General features: G+C 39.6%; 1 protein-coding gene across 3 annotated transcripts in view; it reads right to left on the bottom strand.

The window, feature by feature from the left end:
• Positions 1-16,978, bottom strand: part of b3galt1.S (Beta-1,3-galactosyltransferase 1 S homeolog) — a 173,547-nt gene that overhangs the window by 133,704 nt on the left and 22,865 nt on the right. Inside the window, exon 1 of one of the 3 annotated variants that reach the window (XM_041578132.1) lies at positions 10,912-11,207. The exons of the other annotated variants lie outside the window; for them this stretch is intronic. The gene's annotated coding sequence lies outside the window, so the exon portion shown is untranslated. Of the gene's footprint in view, positions 1-10,911; positions 11,208-16,978 lie in introns of those variants that run through there. 3 annotated transcript variants of the gene reach the window in all.

The following is a 16,978-nucleotide window of genomic DNA, read 5'->3' as shown; positions in this document are numbered from 1 at the left end:
GGGGGTACAGCTCTTCACTGTTAAATGCCTGTGGTGGCCCTGGGCTGCTACAGAAGCCCAAAACATAATGTACACCATTACTTCTTTAGTTAGGCTTTAGTTCTCCTTTAATTTTGACCTTGAATGGTTCTCATTTAAATGTTTAACAAAAGGAAATTGCTATGAATCCTAAGTAATCACTAGCCACAAAAGACATTTATTAATTTTCCAATTAAAATGAGTAGCCTTTCAGGTAAAAAGTGAACATGATTGACTCTCCTCTCACTTACGCCCCACTCCTTGGAATTTCCTGCACTATGACTTGTTTGTACAAGAAAATGAACAAATGATCCGACAGAAGGTGTTTTGTACCGATATAATGAGAAAAGGAGCAGAATAGGCAGAGTTCCATGTGCTATTTTCTTTGTTAAATCATGGTGATACTGTGTAAGGAGCTATCCCCTATATATTGCTTTGGTCTTATCGTTGTCATGCCAACGAGGCATCTCCGAGGTGAACATTATTGTGCTTTTTCAGTGATGATTCAAAAACAAAATCCTTTGCTCACCCACACGTATTCCTTCTCGTAGGTTTGACTATCTTGTAAATGAATAATGGAAAAAAGTTGTATGGAAGCACTTTCATAAGCAGTCAGTTTTACAGAAAACAACCTAGAAACAGTGTGATTTTCTGTCATCGCAGCATGAGAGTGGTAGAGCAGCTCTAAAAGCTTGACCAGAGGTGTCTCGACATAATATGAGTCAACTGAGAAGCCTGGGGCAAAAAATCCTACAGACCAAGATGGAAGTATTTTAGCGCATCCTTCCTGTACACTTCTTTTAGCCATAATGACACAGATATTCAAATAAGATAACTGCTGAAAATTATTCTGCATTAACTCCAGACATGCCAGTAAGATCATTACAGAAAATAATCCAGAGGGCTGCAGTAACGCCAGACATGCCAGTAAAATCCTGATCTAGAAAATGAAATGAAAACGATCTAGAACATTGCATTAATTCTATACATTCCAGTAAATCATTAAAGAAACCGATTCAGAACACAGATTTAACTCCAGACATGCCTCTACAGTATCTATTTATCTAAATCAAAGGCTAATAGGCAGTTGATTGATGAATAACTCAAATATATTTCTCTGTTCCATACCTTTAAACATTGTTAATCCTAATTTTTGGCAGTAAAGGCAAACATAGAAGTTCCCTGCATTAGTCCCTTACGTTGCTGCAAAGCGGACATTGCCTGATTGCTTTATGGGGGAATTTCAGAGCCCACACAATCCTCCACCTCCCTGATGTGCTTATTAGAATATATATATAACACTCTTCCAAGTGTCTTCTGGTAATTGCATACTTTTACTTCTTAATGCTTTTAATATCTATTCCTGTATTGTTTTATTTGAATAAGATCAGTAACCTTTCCACTAAGCTGCAGTCTTTTACTATCATCCACATTTAAATGCCTCCATAATTCATTTTTTCATTCACTGCTCGGACATTCCCCTTGTTCCTGCGAAATCAATTAATTTATCGTCTGGCATCTATTACTTTGGCAGTTTTATATATCAAAAAAAAAAATATAATACAGTATTATCTAACAAAGAAGTAGGGTAGGATGGTTTGGGGGGATCCAGGTGGGAGGAAGACTCAGGCACAGAGAATAAGTGGACGCAGTGCAGGGATTGGGCAGATGCAGGAAAGGGAGTGGACATTCAGGGGGGGCACAATGAAATTGCCGTGAACTGGGCTCTCCAAAGATCTTCTGCTTTAACTAAAGCTAGAATCCATACAGCTGAGTTATAAAAAATATTACAATTATGAATGCACAATTTTGCATGACATGAAGAATTTTGTCAGTATTTTGCTCACTTTGATGATTGGTTGCTGTATGGAAAAATAGCAGAAAGCATAAGGGATAGGTATATTTTATATAGATGTGCCAAAAATCTCCTGTCTCCTATCATCCGCTAGTTTTCCCCTATGCAAACCTCTAGCAATGGTTTAATATAAATGAGTGCAAAATCTCCTTCAACTGTAAGCAGCTTGACTTAATAAATAATGGAGGTTGTCAAAATAAACAGCTTAGTACTTAATCATTTTGCAGTGGTTTGTAACTAAAAGTAGCAGCATCTAAAAGTGTTGTTTTGTTTCTTTGGGATATCAGCACTCAGCAGAAATGTGGATATCTAAAATAAACCTTGTACTTATCATGTCCAGGGAGGATAATTACTAATATGAATCTACAGTTTGTTACACCAAAAAGGGCAAACACACTAGTTTAATGTCAAAAGGGACATTAACGTTCACCAAAACTGACTATTTTATGCACTCAAACTTAATAGCTGCAATACAATTCTTCTATAATAATCATCCTTCCTAGCACTAGTGATACTGTACGTAACGTCCCTTCCCAGAGGCTATTATACCCATTGTTAATATAGGCACATTCTCTCCCTACTATACCTGCTATCCCATAGAGACAGTCCCTTCCCAGAGACTATTATCCCCAATGCAACTATATGTACCATCTCTCCCTACTATACCTGCTATCCCATAGAGACAGTCCCTTCCCAGAGACTATTATCCCCAATGCAACTATATGTACCATCTCTCCCTACTATACCTGCTATTCCACAGCCACAGTCTCTTCCCAGAGGCGATTATCCCACTGCTACTATAGGCATAGGGTTGCCACCTTTCCGTGGTAATGTCACAGGGGCGGTCAATGACGTAACTGGGGCCGGGAAGTGGTGAGAGCTTTCATGGGGCATGGCTATGCCAATTGCTGATCTCCATGTCAATCAAGGGGGATCCTCACCCGGTTTTCCTTATTTGAAAAACTGTGCAGACTGTATTGACCTGGGCAGCCCTACTGAAACCCGGGCTGTCCCGGTCAAACCCGAATAGGTGCATTTCTATATAGGCATCATCTCTACCTGCTATCCCACAGTCACAGACCCTTCCCAGAGACTATTATCCCACTGCTACAATAGGCACCATCTCTCCCTACTATACCTGCTATCCCACAGCCACACTCCCTTCCCAGAGACTATTATCCACTGTTACTATAGGCACCATCTCTCCCTACTATACCTGCTATCCCATAGTCACACTCCCTTCCCAGAGACTATTATCCACTGTTACTATAGGAACGATCTTTCCCTACTATACCTGCTATCCTACAGCCACAGTCCCTTCCCAGAGACTATTATCCCACTGCTACTATAGGCACTATCTCTCCCTACTATACCTGCTATCCCACAGCCACACCCCCTTCCCAGAGGCCATTTTCTAATCACTACTGCTACTGTGAGGAGGTGTTTGGAGAGCTCTGTGGAGTTGTGGCTTTTCCTAGGCCCGGCTGGGTCTGGGGGATAGTATTGAAGACACTTCTGCTTTGTTTTTATTACCTTTCCCCACTCCATGGGGAAGAAGGAGACTATGCCTGCAAGTTATTCAGTGAAGACCCGTTTGGGCAGTAGCAGGAGGGCTACTGATCCTAATATAGAGGTGACCGTGGAACGCACAACAAAGGGCAAGGTTTCCTGCTCCATTAAAGGAAAGAAAAAGAAAAGGAAAAGCTGTTCCAGAAGCGGCATGGAGAGTGACTCTGACTCTGTGGAACTGGAGGCTGGTGTTGGAGTGACTGCAGGGAGCTGCGGAGCTACAACAGAGGCAAGCCAGGAGGAGAGAGTGGAGTCTGATGGCTGCAAGATGGCTGCTGACAGTGAGGAGCCTAGGAGCAGTGTGGCCCTGGAGGTTGCAGAAAGTGCTCTGACCAACCAGGAGATGGCTACAGACAACATGGAGCCTGAGTGCAGTGTGGCCCTAGAGGTTGCAGAAAGTGCTCTGGGTGACCTGGAAATGGCGGCTGCGAGTGAGGAACATGGAAACCGTGTGGCCCTGGACACTGAGCAGGTAATGACTGTGACCCCCATGGGGAAAGCAGAAGTGAGTGAAGGGAATGTTCCCAAAGTGAGTGAGACTGTGATACAATATGACACTATTATTAAAGCATTGAAGGACCTGAGGAGTTTGGAAGATAAACAAAACTGTTTAAACAGAGACATTGATAATTTGATAGATGAACTGCAGTCGCTGAAAGGAGAGAGGAGAAACCAGGCTTTACGGGAGTTGACTTTCCTTGATAAGGATTTGAAGGAGACCGAGACTTACATTAAAGACATTCTGAATGTTATTGAGCCATGGAAGGAGCTTTATGGAAACTGGCAGAGGTTTAAGGAGATGCAGGAAGGCAAAGTGACTGCTGAGACTCTGCTTAAAGTTACTGAACTGCTTAATGAAATAGAGGGTTCAAAAACTGTTGCTGAATGTAGCAGTGCTACAGACATTGCACAATATAATAGTGTTGGACATAATCCTGATAACCATACTGATAATGTGTGTGCAGCTGCTGTGAGTGCTGGGGGCAGTGAGGTGCAGGTGAATGCAGTTAATGCAATTAATACAATGCATGTGAGTGATGAGGCTGCTTTGGCTGAAGGGGGAGTGAGTGCAATGAATGCTGCGAGTGCTGGGGGCAGTGTGGAGCAAGTTGCAGAGAGAGGTGCAGCTGAAGTGCATGTGGTTGATGCAATTCAAGTGAGTGGGGGAGGGGAGGGAAAAAATGGTGTTTATTCTGCTGGGGAGAGCAATGTGCAAGGTGGGTGTGAGAGGGCTGCTGGAGGTAATGTTTGGGAAGGGAGGAGGTTCTTCGCACGTGAGAGGGAAGATGACTCTGATGATCAGATTGATAAGAGAATAAATGTAGTTAAAATTAAGTGGGAGAATGAGAGAGAGGATTTCCCGGGGCGCAGGTTTGTTGCCAGAAACATAATTAAACAGTTGTTGGATTTCACCCCACAAGATATTTATGCTCTAACAAGTGTCACAGATATTGAATTTGACGTCAGTTTTAAATTATCCCAAGGGTTGGAGGAATTCTGGAGGAGGTATCATCTGAAGAAAGAGGCCAAGGAGTGGGAGGGGTTTAGGGTAATACCTGTCTCCAAACCTGAAACTAAAGTTGTGACTATAATGATGAAGAATGAGACGGTACATGAGCAGGACGTCCTCATATGGCTCAGGCGCCAGTGCACTGTCTTATCCCCCCTGGTGCGACTGTTTGATGAGGAGGGTTTCTGGACGGGGGGATATAAAGTCCAAGTTAAACTGCATGTAGAGCACAATGTTCAGAGTCATCTCCCAAATTCGTTTTTCATTGGGAAAACAAGGGGTGTCTGCTTCTATGTGGGTCAGCCCAGACTATGCTATAAATGTGGGTCCAACAGGCATTATGCCATGAAATGTAATGTACAGAAATGTGCTTTGTGTGGGGAGACTGGGCACCCGAGCAAAGAATGTGTCCAGGCAATAAAGTGTAACCTGTGCATGAAGTCAGGCCATGCTTATAGATCATGCCCCGAAGCCTGGCGCAACATTCAGCGAGCTTGTCCCAATTTGGCACAGGAGATGAGCACCCCAATGCTAGGGGAGAACCTGCCACAGACTGAGACAAGGAGGGAGGAGAGGGCAGAAGGGGTAAGAGAAACAGCTAGAGGGCCCCAAACAGAGGTGAGAGGGAAGGAGGCAGAGAAAGATGGAAGGAAGAGTGACACAGGGAAGAGTGAAGGGAATAAAAAGACAAAGGTACTGATGTCCCATGAGAAGGGGAGAGGAAGGGATGAGTGGAAAGTGGTGGGCAGCAAATCAAAGAAGAAAGTTAAAGAGAATAATTGCCCTGGTGTAATTACCATTGAAACTGAAAATAGGTTTGTTTTGCCAGGGGGGAAATCATGGGGGGAATTGGCAGAGGAAGAAGAGGCGAGAATAGAGGAAACACCTGAGAAAAGGAAAAGTCTCCCTTCCGTCATTTCCAGTAGGAAAAAGAGTAAGAGGGAAGAGATTTCTGAATCCCAGGAGGCAGATTGGGAGTCCCTTGAGGAGGAGGAGGAAGGAGGGATTGAGAGCCATGAGACAGGTATAAGGATTCAGGTGAAAAGATCAGGAGGCAAAAGTTTAGACAAGTCTTTAAATAAGAAACATAAAGATGGCTCCTGATATGCATTATATGAACATAACCAGAATGTTAAATCTTGTTTATGGGCTGATGTGTGCAGGGAGGGAAAATGGTGTGGAAACTGAGAAATCTGTCGGAAACATGATGCTTTGCAGGAATGTTTATTTTCCTTTTTGATGTATTATTGATTTATTGCTTACTTCTGATCTGATTGAAATGTAATTGTATTTCTTTTGTAATTGTTTAATATTTTAATAAAATTCTCTCCCTACTATACCTGCTATCCCACAGCCACACTCCCTTCCCAGAGACTATTATCCACTGTTACTATAAGCACCATCTCTCCCTACTATACCTGCTATCCCATAGTCACACTCCCTTCCCAGAGACTATTATCCACTGTTACTATAAGCACCATCTCTCCCTACTATACCTGCTATCCCACAGCCACAGTCCCTTCCCAGAGACTATTATCCACTGTTACTATAGGCACCATCTCCCTACTATACCTGCTATCCCATAGTCACACTCCCTTCCCAGAGACTATTATCCACTGTTACTATAGGCACCATCTCTCCCTACTATACCTGCTATTCCACAGCCACAGTCCCTTCCTAGAGACTATTATCCCACTGCTACTATAGGCACCATCTCTCCCTACTATAACTGCTATCCTACAGCCACAGTCCATTCCCAGAGGCTATTATCTCACTGCTACTATAGGCACCATCTCTCCTTACTATACCTGCTATCCCACAGCCACAGTCCCTTCCCAGAGACTATTATCTCCACTGCTACTATAGGCACCATCTCTCCCTACTATACCTGCTATCCCACAGCCACAGTCACAGTCCTAATCTTTTTGCTTTGGTTTCTGTTGGTCTGCAATTACTTTATATGTCTGAAACAGTAATAGTCTTATAGTAATACTATTACCTTATTTGCGCAATAAAAGAAAAATCAATACTTACAAATCTGTATACATTTTTTTTGCCTAACATAAATCAGTTCTATGTACAGCAGCAGCAAGCAGAAATTCACCTTATGTGTGACTGTTCAACGCTCTATCTAATAATGCGGTAGACAGATTATTCCCTTGGGTAACAAGGAAACTGAAGTGCAAACAGACTGAAAAATGTCAGCTTTTAATAAAAAAAATACTTGAGGGGCTACTTCATTTCATTTTAAATAGATGGCTAATATACTGAATATCACACTTTAGTGATATGAGACATGTTTGTAAAATTGTAATTTTAATTGTGTTGTTCCGTCACATTATTTCCAGCCCACTGATCATTGGCTGAAGTGTTGCCCACCACTCTTTTAGTTGAAGGATGTTCTTGACTCCAGCAGAGTACATGTAGTATGCATTGATTTGTGGTTTCGTTCAGCTTGACCCTATGCTGATTTTAAATTGCATGGAGCTCAGACAGCTGTCTGCATACAGTAGGAACATACTGGGGGTCATTTATCAACACTGAGCAAATTTGCCTATGGGCAGTAACCATGGCAACCAATCAAATTGCTGTATTCATTGTTCTACTTGCTGCTGGCTTTAAAAAGCTAATCACCAATTGGTTGCTATAGGTAACTGTCCATGGGCAAATTTGCCCAGTGTTGATAAATGAGCCATACTGTACCTTGAAATGGAAAGATGCAGCAAGCAACTTCAGCATTGGAGACTTTATAGATAACATGTACATCAACTCTATGGGGGCTGATTTATTATTACCTGACTACTGGGGATGTTTAATTCACTTTTTTTTCAATCTCAAGCATTTTCATTTTCCCCAAATCAGTATTTATACCAATCATATAAAAACAAAATAAAACACTCGCCACGTAAAAATGAGATGACAGCAACAACCAGTATAATTCCAAGCAGTTGTCATCTGTGATGTACTACTAGCAGGGTTTTTCTACATAACAGGGCAGCTCTTGTTTTTCTACACATTTGTTCTTTATCAAAGTGTTTTTTGGAGAGATATACTGTACCTTTCCCGGCCCAATATACATTGGAGCAGATAAATAACGCAATTAGGATGCCACAAGAAAAATCAAAGAAAGTTACAATGTTGTAAAACTCTTCCAAATAATGTACATCTCTGTAGGATGCTTCTATCAGAAGTTATACCAAATGAAATTCTTCTTGTCGGCTCTGGACAATGTACTATAACCTTGTTCACAACCCATCCTGTTTAAAGCATAAGTCCCTATTTGCATTTATTATGGTCCAATATAATAGCTAGTAGAGCTCAAAGCCACAAAATCAGAAATAGTGCACAAGGTTGACATCCTGTGCAAATAATGTGCCATTATTTGCACAGGATGCCCCAAAATATTGCCCTTTAGCAATATAGAGCTGCCATTGGTGCACCATGGGGAAAAGCCATTCTAGCAGACTGGTGGTATATTTGCTTCCTAGGGAATTTGTGCATAGGCCAAATACAATACAACAAAATGTATCTTACTGAAGATAAATTATGAAAATTTAATGTAAGAAGTAATTATGGGACTTTGCCATTCCAATTGTTTTGCTTTGTTACTCAAAGCAGCGAAAGGACCTTTCCAAAATATGGGCAAAATAACATAATCAGCTATAATTTCCCTTTATATTGGCATATATAAAGAAAAAATAAGCTTTTCCATCTTCTGCCATTTATATGAGCATTAAAGCCAATCAAATCCTGCATCTAGCTTAAAGTATATTGATATATCTCACTCTGATATCATTTAGAATGTGTATGCAAGTACTCTGCATTGAGCACTACTCCCAGTGATATCGTATGATATGAAGCCTTAAAAAGCGAGAAAATAAATTAAATAAATTGGAACTGCAGCAATTACAGCTGTGCTTTATAGAAATCAGAGAGAGGTAGTATGTTTGAAGGCTGCATTTGCCAAGGGTATTAGTATTAATATTAGTCCCCTTATGTAATGAGAAGGAGCAGATCTATGGCATGTACCTTGGGAAAAACACAATCTGATAAATACGCCGAAAACCTCTATACAGAAATGAATTCTTAGATGCACAACAGGTCCATGACTCTTACAGCCATGTAAATATGTAGCATTGTAAATGTAATAATTGCATGGTACAGTGCACCTAATTATTTTAGCAATCATCTCAGGTGCAGCAGACAAATAAATTCAACACTTTCTTATGGTAATTGCTGAGGTTATTCATTGTAGCACCGATTTGCCTCCCTTTGAGACTCATGTCATTCATATAAATGCTGCCCTTATTATAATGAATTGCTGGTTGCCTGACTTGACCCCCTTTATAATGGTACAGAGAACCGATATATCCCTCTTTGTGACAAACATGAGAATGGAATATCCTTTGCTGATATCACTGGCCCACATGAACTCTGTGATATCCCAGATTTTTATTCTCATGTTTTGACATAATTTAGACATACTATAAAAAAAACACCACAACTTATACTCAGTTTGGGTAAAAAGCACTATTTGTTTAAAGGGGTTATTTATCAAAATACAAAATGTTATCACTATTTAATGAAAACCACTCTGACCAAATCCACATTGACTTTTCCCCCTTATTTATTAATAATTATTAAAATATCTTGTGTGGGAAAAGACTCAATAGAATCATGAAAAAAATCTGAATTGTACAATGTTTTTGCCATTTTTCCAGATTTGATGCCCGAAACCTGCGACTTTTCCCGATTTGACGCCCGAAACCACAAAATCTTTGGATTATTGAACGAAACCCAGCGCAGATCAGGATATTTTCAAAATGTCAACGGGACATCTGCCATTGACTTCTACATGAACTCGGTGGGTTCGGAGTTGGAGTACTTTTTCATTCTGACTTTTAACACCTGGTTATAATAAATTTCAAAAAAAGTGAAAAAAAAAATTTCTACTAAAAAATTGTGGTTTTTCCCTTTAAAAGTCCGACCAGAAAAAAAAATGATTTTAATAAATAACCCCGTAGACGTAGCAAGGAAAACAAGTCACTTGCACAAGTCATTTGTACAATATTCCAGGTAAATAATAACAAAAGCATAAGAGGCATTCAGCAGTCATCTTGGGATGTAATGGAGTTTACTGTCCAAATCTAAACTGTAGGGTCATTTACAAAATCAGTGCAGTGTGAAAATTGCAACTACCTACAATGAAGCATTTTTACCAGCTCTGCAGGGTATTGCACCATCTGCAATTGTGGCCGTTGTGTTAAAATAAATATAACAGCACACATGTTGCAAATTGCTGCTAACATTTTTAGAGTGGGGATGTTGTAATTTCAGCAACATGACATAAGTGCATGATTGTTTTGGCCAATGTTTTCTGCGCCAACTGACACAACCTACCCTTGGAACAGTGGAAATGATCCCAACCGTGAAGCTGTGAAGGCAAGTAAGGGGATGTAAAGTGATGATGAGTGTTGTGTGTGGAATGTTGTAATCTTTTTGGTTTGTATGTGAAATTAATATATGTTTAAGTGTGTTGGGTGTAATTTGTGCGAATCACCATTAGAGGGCAGCAGAATTCTTTAATCTAATTTTAAGTATAGTTTTTACCCCAGCCACCAGAGGCCACTGTGGGACAGAGAGGGGTATAAAAGGAGGTGCACCGCCCAAGTGAAGCCACTTGATAGGAGGGTGTGGCCAGAATAATATCACCTGGCAGGGTAAGTGAGAATCCCAAGGCTTAGATTAGAAAAAGTTAGAATAGAAAAGATCCTAAGTAAGCGAGCACCAGGTGCACGAGTTAGTGAGGGTATTTAGTAAGGGCAGTTGTGGCCCCCGATGAGGGAAAGATGAATTTGTTTCCAACTGACTTAGTTAGTTAGGGAACCAGTGGAAGTGGAAGGCTAGGAAGGAAGGACACCAGGGCTTCAGGCCAGGATTTGGTTAAAAAGGGCCTTACCTGATATCGGACCACTACTTGAGAGTGGAGAGATACGGGTGTAGCATATACCAGACCACTAGTCGGTTAGGTGTGAGCCAAATGCCTAAGGAACATAAAAGAACTGGTTTTATGGAAGTGTTGTACATTGTGTTTGAAGAAAGGATTGACAATGTGTGAAACATGCGCCTGAATGAAGAGTATGTTGCTGGTGGATACTGTTTCCTTTAAAAACGGAAATCCCTCTTACAGGCACTTTTGTGCATGATTCAGTAGAAGACTTAGGACAGATGCAATGGTGCTTATACTGAAGTGCAAAGAGCATGCTTGGATACAAGTACAGTACCTTTAACAAATGGTGTCAATAGGCACAACATTTGCGATCATTTTAGTGTGAATGTACTTACAAATGTGTCTGCATTTGTAAATTATCCTTTCAATGTATGATGACTTCTTAACAGTTAACATTTGTTTCTTTACAGAAAGAAAACAACTGTGTGATGTGATTAATCTGTAAAAATATTCACAAGGCCAAGAGGAATCTCAAGAGAGCTACTTATTTCTAAGTCACACAAGGCCACCTCAATAAGTCACAGTATTCTGTTTGTTCTACAAGCATTAGCAAAGGATACAAAAAAGGGTCAATAAAGCTATGGCATTGCTATCCAATGTTACATCACACCAGAATTTGTGGGTGTGGGGCTGTCATTTTACTTGCCTCTTCCCAACTGTCAGGTTATTTGTGAAGGTCACAGAGCATATACCACAAATCTCTTTTTATCCAAAGGGAGATGGCGACTGTCAGAGTTGTAAATTGCTCACAATTGACTTTTACACCAGCAATGGCAATATAAATGAATCTGCTATGATAGTGTTAGCTCATTAGTGCTTGGGAGATTTTTTTTTTTTCTGCACAATTACAGCCTCTTCTGTAAACAGGGCTATTGATCATCTGCTATTTAAGTCTCCATGGTTGTAAGCACAGTGTCCAGTTTCATTATCGGTCCCCTTGGTGTAAGAAATGTGAAGCTGAGGCTTTAAAGCTGAAGTGCACGTACAAAGAATAAATATAAGCTACCATAATATGATGCAGAGATTCTGCACAACAATATCTAGCTCTCTGTGCCATAAAACAATGATGGATAAGTAGTTGTAGGAGAATGGTGTTCTATATCTACAGTCACCACATAGGCAACAGCAATCAACATCAGTTAAATTATACTACTTAGCATCTAATGGAATAATGCAATGTATTATCTCTTTTTCATTACAATTTTTTTTATTATCACTTTATTTTGTGTGCAAGCAATTAAATGTGTTCGCTACAACATACCTTTTTTAAGTAAAGAGCACTCTTCAAATGGAACTGCCTTTATTTAACAATGCTGTGCTCACACTTTTACACACTGCCACCCACTGGCTAAGACCAATATAATTATAACAATACATATAGCCTGTTTACCAACACAACTCTCAAATCAGCAAATTCATTCAAATTAATAGACTTTAGATTTTCACTTATACTTGTTATTTTTTCTGTTACCAACTTTTATTACATTCCCCCATAAGTTTGCTCAGGAACAGTAAACCATAGCAAGCAAAAAGATGTTTGCTTTTAAACAGGCAAACAGTAAATTCTACCAGCTGATTGGTTTCTATGGTTTAATGCTCCTGGGCAAATATAGCCATTTATATTACATAAGCTCTATCAACTATTAACTGGCCTGCAGAGTGCCTTGGCCTCCACTCAACTGACCATCTGTTGGCTTTATCTCACAACATCAATGCCCAACCTCTTAAATATGAATTCTAGCAAGTCATACATATTCCAAAATCTAGTGAAAAGCCTTCCAAGAAGAGAGAGGGTAATGATTACAAATGCACCAAAGAAAGGACTCACTTCATAGTGATATCCATGGTTTTAGAGATGAAATGTTGAACAGGCAGGTATCATACTTTTGTCCATATAGTGTACTGTACTTATAACAATAAAACCTTAACAAATAACCTTTACCTCTCTTGACATTCAGATGACTTGGTTATTAGGTAGATAAGATGCACCGCCTTTAATCAGCAGCAAAGTATCTATAACTATTAACTGGCTTCAACAATCTCAACCCAAATAAACACCTGTCCACTTCATCTCACAACACCTAACATCTTACTTCTAAATGCCCACAAAACACACCAACAATCTAGTGAAAAAAGCCTTGTGAGAAAAGAGAGGTAGTGATGGGCGAATTTATTCGTCAGGTGCGAATTCGCGGTGAATTTGCACAATTTGCTGCCAGCGAATAAATTTGCAAAACTCCAGCGAAAATTCACCTGAAAAAATTCAATTAAAAAAACGGGCGCCGGCGTCAAAAACTAGACGCCGGCGCCGTTTCGTGAATTTCGCTGGAAATTCACAAATTTTCCGGCGAAGCGAAACGGCGCAAATTCGCCCATCACTGGAGAGAGGGTAAAGGACATTTAAAGCTTCAAAGAAAGGACCAACATCATGTCATTGTGCTTGGTTTTTGAATGAGATGTAGCATGAGCAACTTTTGTCCATATAGTGTATGTACTGTACACAAAAATCCTTAAAATATAACTGTTACCTCCCTTGACATTCAGGTGACTTGACCCCACCGAAAGATTTAACCAAAGTCCATGGATATTCCTAATGTATGTCACTTATCCCACAGTTTAGGACTCAAACTTCCTACAACTTGAACTGTCACTATATTCCTGATCCCACTTTAAATTAATGACCACCAGGAAGGGCAAAATTGGGGTCCAAGAGGCGAATCAACCACTAATATAATTAAAGTACCACTGACATAATGAATAAAGAGTCTTTTTTCCTTTTTGCCTAATGCACTTTGGAGTGAAACCTGGGTCACCTTTAAATTGTAAATAATACATACTCCATATTTATATTTGTGCTATCTATAGTGCCAGAGAGTAAAAGAGATGGAACAATTATTTTTTAATATAAATTCAAAGTGACAGAAAAAATCCCAAACCTTTCAAGTCAGATAGAACGGGAAGCCATTGTTAGGATAAACACCTCCAGAGCAAATTCATAAAAACCTACTTTTCTGAACAGCATTACTCTACATTATTGTAAAGCGGCGCCGAAAGGCAGTATCAGAATTTCTGATGAGTCGGGCAGACACCAGTTTTTCTCAGATAAAATAACTACTGTACGTTTGCAAATATCTTGTGACCTCATTTTGCAAAACACATTGTTCATGATATAAATGTGACTTGAATACAAATCGGCATCCAACGACTATTAGATTGATACAATTTTATTTACAGTAACGTTCATTTCCTATAAAGCATTTGGAAATCTATGTAATTTGATTGAAATGAATGATTGTAGGATGCATATGCAAGAACAAAATAGGTATGGTTGGTTTCCAGCATGTATAGCAGTAATGAGAAGCAACTAAAATGATTTCTCTTTTTTCCCCTCTCTCACTGAACTAACAATACAAACATTTCTCATCACAATGCATTTAATTACTGTATTGCTACCCTTTTCATCCCAGATATTGTGCTTTACCTCACTGCCATGTAGTTCTTGAAGTGATTAATTCATTTTAATACAATTACAGCTGATGAAGTGTTGTGTGTGTGTGTGTGTGTGTGTTATAGAAAGTCCTACTTGGTTTACAAAAGAGTTCTTAAATGTACGTGCTTAAAGCTTGGTTAGGGCAGGAACTAGAGCAATTATAGCTTCTTACAATGGCACTTTATTTTAATGTATTAAATGCATTAGTGCTACAGTACTGTACAAGTACACATCAGTCATTTCTCAAATAAAGACAGCATATTGCACATCGTATTATTCATTATACTGAAATAATGTAACCTTTAAAGTCCATGTTTTGGGAACCATTGCACAAGCTTTAAAGGCTTGCAGAATTGTATTTAGGATAGGTTTGGGGGTTAATGTTTCCAAAACTAGAACAATATTAGAACCACACGTAACATGTAAAGGGGGGGTTGCATCCCGCCTGTACCACAGCTGCTGACCACTAAAACTCTATTACATTTTGACCCTCTCTCTCACCAGGCCCTCATGAGATGTTTGAGGAGAGGTTTAATATACCATACGAGGGAAGAATTAAGTGGCAGTGGTCCTTAATCAAACATGTGGCGTAATCCAAAGTAATTTGCATAAGGTACTTCCTGCATACAACAAACAACCACCAGAGACACAGGGAAAATAAGGGATTTGCATGACCCTGTTATCTCCAAGCTAACCAGTTCAGATGAATAATGCCATAAAGTATATTGAAGAAAAAATATTAAAAGACAGAGCTAATGTGAAAGAATAGCCTCACCGGTAAAGTGAAATGGATCCCCTCCAGTTGGAGCCTCTCTGGGAAGAAAAATAGCCTTGAGTCCCTTTCCATCTTTAGTCCCTACACCCCCTAGGGTGTTTCATAGGGAATATTAACTCCACACTACTTCTCAGTAAAGTAAAATGCTGCTCTTTTTTTAGGTGTCAGGAGTCCCAAGATGATACCCAAATATTCTCTTTGACTTGCTGAGACCCACTGATGAAATGATATGATGCCATTTCGTTGCATGGCCTGAATTATTCAACCTGACTCGTATTAAGCACAAGAACATAAATAGTTAAAAGACTGATGATAATTGTTGTAACTTTTGTTAAATAACTGAATACAATGAATAAGGATCTTAGCAACTGGAGTTTTGCAATGAGAACAATGGCAAGAGAATCATGTTGAATGTGCCCATGTTCCCATACGATACCAGTGAAATAACAGCTGTCCCAATTACTAATAAGTTGAAGGTCTGTTTTGAATGTAGTCTTGATCTTTTCTTCCAATACTAACATACAGTAAGTCTTAACATGTGTGGGAGTACATATTGTCTGTATGTTTTGTCAGGCAGCACTACAAAATGAAAGGAGGTTATAAAGATAATAAACAGAGTCTCAGATTTGTATATTCAATTCTTCATTATGTCTGCTTCATTGTTAGAGGGACATTATGCATTTACTGTCTGTTTTGCTCCCCTTAAGAGAATCATGGGGTCTTCCTGGTACCAATCTACCATTCAGTTTAATATAAATTCCCAGTCAACACCGTGGTTTTCCCTCTTTACCCTGGACCTCCTTTTTAATCAGTGGCACACACTTTTGACCAGTCATAATTAGAATGCCAATAAGCCGTTATAAGTAGGACGGCAGGTGCAGTTGTGTTCCATTTTGTATGAGGTTGCCGACACATGGTTATACCATAGAACGCCACTAGCTTTAAAACATGCAACCTGGAGTCCTGGAGGTACACAAGTCACTAGGAAGTCCATGATTTAATAGTGTTCAAAGAGGAGAGCCCTAATGATCGTTGACTTGGCAAAACAACCCCCCCAGAAGATTCAACTCTGTATTTAGACATTAGTACATGATTTAATGCCTGTTATAGTAGATGTTGAAGCGCTACTGATTTGTCCCTATGTAAATCAATAGGAAAGTGTCAGTTTTACTAGGAATAAATGGCCTCAATGGTCTGGTTCTTCAGCAATACCCAACAGGAAGTGGCAATTCTGATATAATTCATCCTATTTGGCTAATTATATACAGTACTTAAAGGACACATAAAGAACATCAATTAAAGTACAGGTCAACCAAAAAATATTGTTTGTCTAATAAAAGAAAATATATTTTTAAGCAACTTTGCAATATACATATATTACAAATTTTCTATGCTATTCTATTTGTATATGTATTGCTATTGAAAGTAGTGTGTGTCTGTCCCTTTCTGTTCTCTGCCCTGGTGGTTCTGGCTTTTGAAACAATGTAACATGAGTTAACGGACTGACAGACCTGTCTTGCCGGAGGAGACTGGCTTTTGCAGCGTTGTTTAAAAAGTAACAACCAAGAGTTGTTGGGAGGGGAATATTTTTCATTTGCAGCCCTGGGGCCTGTGCAAAGAAAAATAGAAATCTGTCATGTTGTGCCTCTTTGAAAACGACAGTGCTGTCTGCATTGTGCTGTAAATGCCATGTAGGTACCCCCAACCTGTCCCCTAATGTGAGTGTAATTCAGATCAAGCACCAGCAGCCA

Source organism: Xenopus laevis, chromosome 9_10S (assembly GCF_017654675.1).
Source record: "Xenopus laevis strain J_2021 chromosome 9_10S, Xenopus_laevis_v10.1, whole genome shotgun sequence".
NCBI lineage: Eukaryota > Metazoa > Chordata > Amphibia > Anura > Pipidae > Xenopus > Xenopus laevis.
Note: the sequence above shows the minus strand (reverse complement) of the source record. Positions and strands in the feature narration are given on the sequence as shown.